The sequence below is a fragment of the Mus pahari genome, chromosome 9, assembly GCF_900095145.1.
Source record: "Mus pahari chromosome 9, PAHARI_EIJ_v1.1, whole genome shotgun sequence".
NCBI classification, from domain to species: Eukaryota; Metazoa; Chordata; class Mammalia; order Rodentia; family Muridae; genus Mus; species Mus pahari.
Window position 1 is genome coordinate 51,154,031 of NC_034598.1, and position 10,051 is coordinate 51,164,081.

The window sequence follows — 10,051 nt, forward strand, 5'->3', positions numbered from 1 at the left end:
TGCAGAAAAATATATGATAAATGAGCTTTTCATTGGATCAGATGCCTGCTAATAGTCAAACCCAAGAATCTCTGAATGTGTATTGTATTTTGTTCTTCATGTTATAATGAATATTGAAAAAATTAGAAGCCAGAAGGGCAAGCTCTTTGCTAGTAAATTGTGTTCTTTGGGGAAAATTCAAAAGGGACAGAGCAATTTAGTCAGGGGAAATTATAATACACCAATCATGATGACGGATCCCAAGCAAGGGAACACACATGGCAGCAATTTAAATGTTATCCATGAAACTGCTGCCCTAAGACCCCGGGCTGCTGCCCTAAGACCCTGGGACATCTGATTTGTCAGACCCTGTTTTCACAGACCCTGCAAGAATTCTTCCACTCCAGCAAAGAGTGTGGGCTTTGGGGCATTCTTCTTCAGGTTTCGAGGTGGGAATTTCAGGTTTATTCTTCTGTCTACGGCTCCTTTTGTAGCGAGCTTCTCTGAGTATCACATATTTCATATTTTATTGGTATAGGCCACATGATAGAAGTATTTGGATAAAGAAGTTTATTTAGCACGACACCCTCTAACCTATATTCTGTTTCTGTAGTTGAGTCAGGAAGGTAGAAATTCATTTAGATCGTCCTTTAAAGATCTTTAGGAATCGTTATCCCATCACGAGCTTGACATGGACTCTGGTTTGAAGAGGTGCCTCTTTCTTGGAGCCACTTGAAGGAATACACACTCATATTTCCCCCTCATACACGAGGAAGAAAAGTTAAACTTTAGTGGAGTTGTAATGAGAAAATTCTTATGGTTTCTTTTTATTTTCATTTAATGTTTGTTCCTCCCAAGAGTGGGATTTTGCCTGTCAGGAGGTAAAGGCACTGTAGTGCTGATGACTGTGTTTGGTGAAGGGATGATCTTATCTCCCAGGTCCCTTGGTGAGAATGTCAGGGCTGTGTCAGACCCGATTCACACTGTGAAGATTGTCAGAAAGCCATGGCTGACAGGAATGGAGGAGAACATTCTTTTCACTGCCAGTAGAAAGAGCGATTTGCTGTGCTCACCTGGCTCAGTCCACCTGCTTGGACCTCTTCAGGACTCGGATCCCAAGAGCATGAGCATTTGCTCCTCACTCGGTTTTACATCTCCATCCTGGCTCCCTGCTGACTGCTGTAGCATTGCCCAACTCCCAGAAATGAGAGTCCTGTTCTTCCTTCATAGCAGTGCTAAATGACTGACTCAGTAACCAAAAGTGTTTTGCGCTAACACTCAAACTCATAACGAGTCTAGATATCATCCATGTTTGGATGTGAAAATCCATATCTGTGTATGGGAGACATGGAGAGGGACATGATTTCTACCATGGAGTCTGAGAAGTTTGGGAATTCCTTGGCATGAGCTGTCTGTCTGAGGTATGAGTTGTCTGTCTTAGACATGAGGTGTCTGTCTGAGGCATGAGCTGATTGTCTTAGGCATGAGCTGTCTGTCTTAGCTGTCTGTATCATGTTCCTGTCATTTCTTGTCTCCATCATTCATATTTCTATCCCTGCAACTCTTCCTTGTCCCTGTGTTTTCTCTTTTGTATTCTTTTCCCCCTCACAAGGCCACACTCCTTTGGATCTTCAGACATGCAGTTCTCTCTGACAGGCGTGCTTTTCTCTAACTCCACTGCATTTGACGTTACCATGGGTGGTACTTTGATAAATCTTTCCCAGGTCGCTTATCAGCTGTTCTTGTACCAAGTTGCTTTCCTCTGATCGCCACTAGGATTTGGAAACAGCCTTAAACAGTTTCCTAGGCTACAGTATCAGTCATTGATGTATTTGACTTTATATTCCTACCAAATTGCATATTCCAAGCTATGGCCTGTGGGATGTGGTAGGCCAAATCACATAATGATTTATCTTCTTAGGAATTAAATTTCTCAGAGAATTTCATTTCCTATACTGTGTTACATCATCCAAAGCCAGGAGTTCTGAGCTGTTCCCAGCCCTCACTTCCCAGTTCTTCTTTAGTAATACAGTTTGCCTGGTTTCTTCTTACAGATGATTACGTACCCAGACAAAGATGAGAACAATTATATTTTCCTAGCAATCTGTGAACCTTCAGTTTATTTTGTTAGCTGCCTTTCTTCTACCAAGCTGTTTCTGTGACCATGAAACACACTTCCTTGAGACTGATATGTAGTGGACACCACATTCCCTGATAAATGAAAGTCTAGGATATATATACATGCTACTTGTATCTTAGCTGACAGTGAAGCTATTCCTAGAGACATACACATCAGGCTCTGACTCGCTACTCAAGTTAATCTACCTAGCGATCTAGCTAGAGACCACATTCTTATCTTTACCTCACCTTCTCTGAGAGGCTCAGTGAAAGCACCTCTGGGTCTATCTATGGTCTATCTCTCTGGGTCTATCTATGGTCTATCCCTCTGGGTCTATCTATGGTCTATCCCATGTCTTTCCACATTTCTGCCTACACTTGTGTCTTGTCCTCGCTTCCCAAATTGAGTAAATGCCCTTTTCTCCTCCAATCCATTCTTCTGAATCGAATGAGAGCTCTTTTAAGATCTAACAATTGCATACTACAATCCTATGGAAACAGTCAGTGACCCTTATTCTTCTTGTTGGAATATATGATACCACTTCCTCTGCAATGATGTGTCTAGATTAGGTTTTGCAGCTCCCCTCCGAGTGCCTGCGATCCTAAAATTCCTATTGGTTTGACTATGTAGACATACCCATGGTCCACCAAAGAAAGCACCGGGTCAGAGCTCTCAACATTTCTACACGCTGTTTCCTGCCTGCCAAGAATGCTTTGCTCTGAGACCCACAACTCTTCACACAACTAGCCTCCATTTAATGATTTGTTTAGATTAGGTTCAAATGAAATCTTCTACAGATTTGTGGCTGTCTGTAACACTTGGAATGTGTACATTCCAGTATATCTTACATTAAATCCTAGGAACATGCAGGGTTCTTCCTCACCCTCTAATCCTTTGTTCTCTCACACTTCAACAGCTCAGCAGCCCCAGCAGTGTCTGTTATATACCACATGCTCCAGTTTTTTCAAACTTAAACTGAACAGATATATGACTATCCGATTTAAATTAAACATTTAAATGATTCAAATAAATTCGAAAATATTTATTTTGATTTTTTTAGCATTTCCAATCATCCAATTAGTTTTAGAATAGAAAAACCTCAAAAATTCTGTTTACTCTGATGATGAATTCATCTCATAAAATTTTATCTTTCCCCGTGATCACTTTGAAAATCACTCAAAATGCTTCATTGTGAACCAGTTCTCTTAGAGAATTTTTCAGTTATTTTAAGGCATGAGTTGCTGACAGGAATCCGGCTACATTATCTCTCCTTTTAAAGTTTTATGGCATGACATTATTAAGTCAAGAACGTTAACAAAAGTATAAGACAGTCATACATACAATGTAGTTTTAGAAGAGTAAAGTCCATCTGTTTGGAAAGCAGGTCAATGGACATTCTGCTCGCTGGTGAGATAGAAATTTTAGTTGAATGAAAACACTCTTCTTTTGCTTCTCCTTTCTCTTTAGCTCCTCAGTGTCACTAGGATGCTGAGCCAGAGTGGGAATTAGCTAAGACATATGTATATGCACCCTTCTGGTTGGTGGATTTGCCCTCGAGTCTTGGATTTTCATTTTACTTGCACCTTAAGTGTCATATGAAATTCCATACCCTGCTACTGTTTTCCAGGGTATAATAAAGAAAGCAGCCAAGACCTGAATTTCTTTACTTGGGACAAATATTGGGAATTTCTCATAGTTGTTTTACATATAGCTGGTTTCAGTGGAATTTTTTAAAATTTTGTTGTTACCTTTTTATTTTTTTTTTCTTCCTTTGGGCAGCAAGATTACCAGTCAGAGGTAAGCACTCCTTTTTTTTATAATTTATTTTTATTTTATGTATATTTAGGTTTTGCCTACATTTGTGAGGGTTAGGGTTAGATCCTCTGGAACAGGAGTTACAGAGAGCTTTAAGCTGCCATGTGAGTGCTGGGAATTGAACTCAGGACCTCTGGAAGAGCAGACAGTGCTCTTAACCACTGAGCCATCTCTCCAGTCCCTGGAGCACTTCTTTACATACAGGTTAAGTGACATACTTTTCTTCTCAGTGGCAATAAAGATTTTATTTTTTTAAGTTTTGGCTTAGCATTTTAAGATTTGTAGAAGTACATTTTTTTAATACCCAACATTAGTTTTCCACCACTATGACTCTGGGCAAAAATGAAAAGGTATTAACAAAAAGAATAGTGGTGAGCCAGCATTAAATAACTGCCTTTTTTTTTTCCCCCAAATTGATGACCTCCCATTTGGAGTGAGATCAAATATCACTCAGTAAAAACACTTTCTAATTTGTGTCCTTTACAAAGGTTCTTTCAGGAACTCCAGGAGGGGGGTGAGGTTTGGCCTTCCCTTTCACACATGCATTGGCAGAAAGGAACCACAAAGGTATTTTAGGGCCACATGTTGCATAAAGAACCTTTAGCTTTGTCACAGTGCCCTGCTAAAATGGCACTTTTGAGGTTTTAGCTATGTATGCCAGAGCTACCATTTCCATGTGTCACGTAGACATTTGTCTCCTTTATTCCCTCCAGGTAACTACTCACCGGTCTTTCTGGTTTCCTTTCTGAAATGTCTGTAAAACAAACACACCATTTCATCTCACCCAGGAGCGCCTCACCTCCAATCCCTCAGCCCACAGAGCATCCATTTGCACACTGCTCTTGAACTCTTGACCACTCTTCTCAGCATCCCTACTTGCAACACCAAGTGGACACAGTTTTGTCTCCTTTCCAGGATGCTCCTTGGGCGATCCCATGGCTCACCCTCGGTCTCGTTTCTTCCTCCTCTTTGAAGCACACTCACAGATTCTCATCTCTTGGGGTCCCTGATTCTTAGCTCATGCTCCAGCATCAGGGCTGTGGGTGGAAACTAAACAGACCGAAGTGGGCTGCTCGCTTGTGACTTTCTCCCTCAGTCTAGGAGTTTGCACTTTAAAAAGAATTCCTCCGGATAAGTCTTTCCATTGTTATTAATTTATTATTGCACAATCGCATACATGAGCAAACTACAAACTACATTCCGGTCGGACTCACCTCCCCCCTTACTCATCTCCTGCTACCACCAGCACTCGCTTTCCAACACGTTTTGTTTGTAAGCCACTGTTTAACCAGGTCCATTTATCTTCATGAACATGGGTGTGGAGCTGTGCCCTGCAGCATTGGGACTCTGCAATGGCTACATTACACCACTAAGGACAATGCCTCATCCATCCACCCGGCCAATAGCTCCCCTGAGAAGGGATGTCAGGCCCATGATCTCTTCCCTTTCGTGTGACTGAATGTTGACAGGTCCAATCTTGTGTGGGTCCCTTGAGAGCAACCACAGCTGCCTTGAGTCCTAAGTGTAACAGCTATATCACGCCCAGAAGATATTTTTCAAGGCTTCTTCTTCATGCTCCAGCTCTTACATTCTTTTTGCATAGTTTTCTGTGATGCTTTCAAAGCCTTGGAAGGAGTGATATGGACACTGAAGAACTCAGTACTCCCTTATCCTTTGCACATTGACCAGCCATGAGTCTCCATTAACTGGCATTTACTGCAAAAGAAAGCTTCTTTGACCAAGGTTGGAGGTGAGGTGGCACTCTTCTATGGATATAAGCATGCATTTTTAGTAGGCGGTGTAATGGCTATTCCTAGTTGTCAACGTGACTATATCTGGAACGAACTACAATCCAGAATTGGGGGACTCACCTGTGATCCAGATTGTGAGGCTGGGAGACACAAGTTTCTGACCTGAATCTTGACGTGAAGATCTTGAGGCATAGTGGCTATAAAAATCTTATGCCTAGGCAAGCCTTTTAATCCTAGGAGACTAAGGCAAGGAGATCTCTGAGTTCAAGGTCAGCCTGGGACAAAACAAGTCCCAGATCCAGGCGTGGTGGCACACACCTTTAATCTGGGCCACACCTTCTGCTGGAGACCTACATAAGGACATTGGAAGAAGGAAGGTTTGCTCTTCTTCACCTGCTTGTGTTTGCTTGCCAGCACATCTGTTGGAACCAACTTCTACAGAAGACCAGCTGAAATGACTAGCCTCAGGGGACCAAGCAACTACTAGATTCTTGGCTTTCCCATTGAGAGCTGACAATTGTTGGGGTAGTTGGACTATAGACTGTAAGTCATCACAGCAGATTCCCTTAGTATAGAGAGACATTCTACAAGTTCTGAGATGCTAGAGAGCTCTAATACAGGCTGTTTGACAACACATCTATTAAGCAAAACCCTGATCCTATGATCTCTCTAGCTGCTGACTTTTGATCAAGTCCACAGAACCAGACATGAACTACCTCCTGAGAGACAGGCATCAAATCCGTTCAGAACACAGTTGGTTACTACCACAGGATGATTGGGTTTATCATCAACTTGTCATAATGTAGAACGACCTCAGAAGGGGGACCCAGGGAGGAACAGCCCTGATTAGGTTAAGTAGGATGGGAAGACCTGTCCTGAATAGGATGGCACCATTTTATGGACTGGGTCCTGGAATGAAGGAACTGGAGAGAGCTAGCTGAGCAGTGTGCGTGTCTTAGTCCATTGCTCTCTGCCTTGACTGTTGATGTACTATAAAGAGCTGCTTCAAGTTCTTGCCTCCTTACCTTCCCCACCGTGATGGACTCTCACCTGGAATTGTAAGCCAGACATTTTTCTCTCTCTAAGTTGTTGTATTTTATCACAACATTAGAACAAAACTAAGATGCCATATTACAGACATGGCACTATTTCACATTATACACATCTTGTTTAGAGAGCTGGTATTGGAGCTAACAAGGTTTGCAGCTAGATGAGGTCACTGACGACTCTTCTCCCTCATCTGGTTGCCTAGCAACTTTCAACACTATCAAAGAGAGACAGCAAGGAAAAAACTTCATGCCTGGAGCGTGAGATGTCTCTAGCAAGAGGGTTTTACCATCTAGTTCTGGAAGGCAACCTAGAACAATGGTGATAACTTGCTTACTTTAAAGGTGACCTGGGCAACAACTCACAGAGAGATACTCATTTACTAGCCCGTGCCTTCTGGATTTGGCATTATCCACTGTGCAGTGAACTGCTGATCAAACTCTGTTTTAAATTACATTTTTATTTAGCTCATCAAGAGAATTTATAGCTTCTTTGTACTTCTTTGCTTTGGAAAACCTTCCCCTCTCCCCTCCTCTATCCTGTGTTTCTACCTCCACTCTTGTTTAAACCTTGTCATTTCTCACATTCCCTCCTGCTTAGATCACGTGTGTTCTACTACTCACTGCCCATGAAAGGTTCCTTCCCTCCTTCACATACTATGGCCTTTTCGAGCATCCAGATGACCCTTTCCTGCTTGGATGTGATGAAGTCTGGACCACTTGCCTCTGTGTCTTCATCTTCTCTTTAGCCCATAGGGAGGGAAAGGCCCTTCCTGTGTGTGGCAAAGCCTCTGTCCAACACCTGTCCACTTGAATTGCTTTCTGATTGGTTGAGAGAGAGAGGAAGGAAGAGAGAGAGAGAGAGAGGACAAGGGAATATGAATCTGAGGGGCAGGGAAGTGGAAGGGATCAGGAAGAGGAAAGCATAACCAAAATATATTTAATGAAATAAAAAACAAACTTAAAGAAATCTTTGGATGTCTATTGCTACATTTACACGTCTCAGTACTTGAAATCTTTATCTGGATTTTGAACAACTGTGGGTGTGCTGATAGGGTTTGTGTCATGCATATTATAAACCCAACAGCTAATAATTATAAGAGATACTTATATAGGCCAGTCATTTCACTGAGTGCTCTTATGTGTATCGTATTAGATTACAAGTCATCTTGTCTTTGTAGATAGCAAAGAGGTTGAACGAAGAGCTCCGATCTGTGTCATGAAACAGAGCTAGTTAAACATGAATATTTGTTTCTTGACCCAGAGTTCCGTTTATTTATTTATTTTTTAATGCATGGCTCTCCCTAGATATCATCTAATCTCTAACTGGTCTAACCTGCAAGTTGCAGTTTATGTAATTATTGCAGAAACATATTACATTGATACTATATCTTACAGCATACAGGTATCTCATGTGTTTCTTACAACAGCCCTTAAGAGAACTTTGCTTATCTTTTAGAGGTGAAATAAAATGAAGGAGCAGACAAGCTAAGTAGTTTGCCAAATTTACCCAGTCAGAAGCATCACAAGAATTGCATTTCTTCACGTTTTTAAATTCTCAAACCTGCTGCTGATTTGAAACAGCAGTGTTTTATAGGAGAGTCTGGCAACTGAATAATCATTTCAAGAATACAATTATTGAGGGCTGGAGTGGTGGCTCAGTGGTTAAGAGCACTGACTGCTCTTCTAGAGGTCCTGAGCTCAACTCCCAGCAATGACATGGTGACTCATGACAATCTGTAATGGGATCCAATGCCCATTTCTGGTCTATCTGAAGAGTCACTGTACTCACATACATAAAACAAATCGTAAAAAGAAGAGTATATTAAGCACCCGTAAATGGCGGGAAGACCCAGCTCCGTAGATGTTGCTGTCCCTAGTTTCTTAGCTGCTTCCCTCTCACCCAACCGTAGGTCCCTCAGTTCATAATAGACCTCAGTGGATCCACAAGAGCTCCCATGCCACACTCCATGCATACGGAAGCAGAGGACCCGGGCAGAGGCGTGGCTCTTAATGACCTCTGTGCACAGGCTCTTTACTTGGGTTCTGGGCATGGTGATGCAGGCTTGTGACCCCAGCTCTTAGGAGGATGAAGCAGGAGGACTGAGGTCAAGGTCATTCTCAGCTACATGGTAAATGACCATGTGTGAAAAGAGATTCACTCAGCAGTGTACTCATAAATAAAATAAATAAATCTTAAAAAAGGAAAGAAAGAACAGGGTCATCATAAAGTCACATTTGCAAATGGATATGCTATTTTAGGGAAATTGAAAAGATTCTTTGTAATCTCTGTTTTAAAATTTAGTTATAATCGTAGGTATTTAAGCTAGCTTGTAAAAAAGAAGTTGGTCATTTTCTTGTTATAGAAATCAAAGGACTTGTTCCACTGACTTCGAGAACCAGGTAACCCAAAGAAGCATTGGCTTTAGTTAGGGTTTTTGTCAAGCTTGGCTGAAGACCAGAAATGTATATTCTTGCACTAATTAATTACTTCTTTCATTCATTATCTAGACATTGCACTGTACTAAGCAACATTTACTGCAGTAACAATTACAAAGGAAAACGTGAGATACTTCCATGAATGAGGCCACAGCAGAAGCAGAGGTGGTCAGTCCAGCCTCCATGCTTTGAGGATCGGGCTTCTTCCCATCCTGCTTAGTGGCACCGCATCGCATCTGACTTCCTGCCATCCTGGGATCGCCCAGCAGGATGTTCCTTTAGTCACACTGCAACAAGACAATATGTTAGTCCTCGGAGTTACTTTATGCTCTCTCAACCTGGCTATGTGAGTGTGGGTGGCTAATTGGTATTTATTTTATTTATTATTTAAGAAGCCTTTCTCTTTTTCTTCTACTTTTAACTCCATAATTATTAGGCTTTTTTCTTTCTCGTTCCCCTGATGATTGGTGTACTAGCAACTTGACACGAGTTGTCACTGAACATATTTCTCATATAGCCCCTCTTAGAGAAAAAGTCATTTTTAAAAATTTGTTTTCAAGAGGAGATATTATGTAACCAGGTACCTTTCTGTTCTCTCTTCTGCTCAAATCTATTTTAAATCATTCTATGATAATGTTATTTAACTAGGAAATTGTTTTGCTGTACATAAAATAAAGTATGATTTTAAGAATTTAAAATATATAATAAAATGTAAGGAAAAGCAAAACAGTTTTGTTTTGCATCCTACCTATAATGATAAAGATGAACATTCAATGAAGTTATATTAGAAATGAGTTCCATATTGTGGCTCTGGACGTTTGGAATTTGTCTTTACTTGTGTTTGTTTGTTTGTTTGTTTATATCTATTTCTCAGTGTGTGTGTGTGTGTGTGTGTGTGTGTG

The 10,051-nt window shown here is 41.2% G+C and overlaps 1 pseudogene; it reads left to right on the top strand.

The window, feature by feature from the left end:
- The first annotated feature begins 226 nt into the window (after window positions 1-226).
- Window positions 227-10,051, top strand: part of LOC110326099 — a 41,838-nt pseudogene continuing 32,013 nt past the window's right edge.